Genomic DNA, 663 nt, shown 5'->3' on the forward strand with positions numbered 1-663 from the left:
CTTTCACAGGGGTTGCCTAAGACCATCCTGCATATCAGATATTTACATTATGATTCATAACAGTAGCGACATTACAGTTATGAAGTAGCAACGAAAATAATTTTATGGTTGGGTCACAACATGAGGAACTGTATTTAAAGGGCTAGAAGGTTGAGAACCACTGGTCTAGACCAAAGGGTCCCAGACTTTGTAGATAGAGTCAACTCTGTAGGAGGAAGGACTGAGGTCCTTCCAGAGACGGCCCCCCTCCCAAATAAGGAATCTTGAAGTTAGTGTCTGTGAAAGGCTGCCATGGTTCAGGGGTGTCACGAAAGGGTGTCCTTTGTCTTTGCCGAGGACAGGTTGTTACAGGTGAGGGTGGTCACAGACAAGGAGGCGCAGTAGGTGGCCTGCAGGGCTGTGAGGGGTGGGTGGTGATCTCCTGTGCAGTACCAGTCCATGGACTGGATGGCTCAACCGGGGACACTCTGGGTGAGGGGTCTAATACCCAGGCTGGTCCCTGTAGGTCTCTGATGATGAATACACCAAACTGCTCCATGACGGCATCCAGCCTGTGGCCTCCATTGACTCTAACTTCGCCAATTTCACCTACACCCCTCGCTCTCTTCCCGAGGATGACACTTCCATGGTGAGCTTCCCTCTACCTGCAATGAGACAGAGGGT

General features: G+C 50.7%; 1 protein-coding gene across 1 annotated transcript in view; it reads left to right on the plus strand.

Moving 5' to 3' along the window:
* The window catches only part of PDE2A (phosphodiesterase 2A), a 70,781-nt gene that overhangs the window by 64,390 nt on the left and 5,728 nt on the right, over positions 1–663 (plus strand). The window lies entirely within an intron of this gene.

This window comes from Myotis davidii, unplaced genomic scaffold (assembly GCF_000327345.1).
Source record: "Myotis davidii unplaced genomic scaffold, ASM32734v1 scaffold169, whole genome shotgun sequence".
Lineage (NCBI taxonomy): Eukaryota > Metazoa > Chordata > Mammalia > Chiroptera > Vespertilionidae > Myotis > Myotis davidii.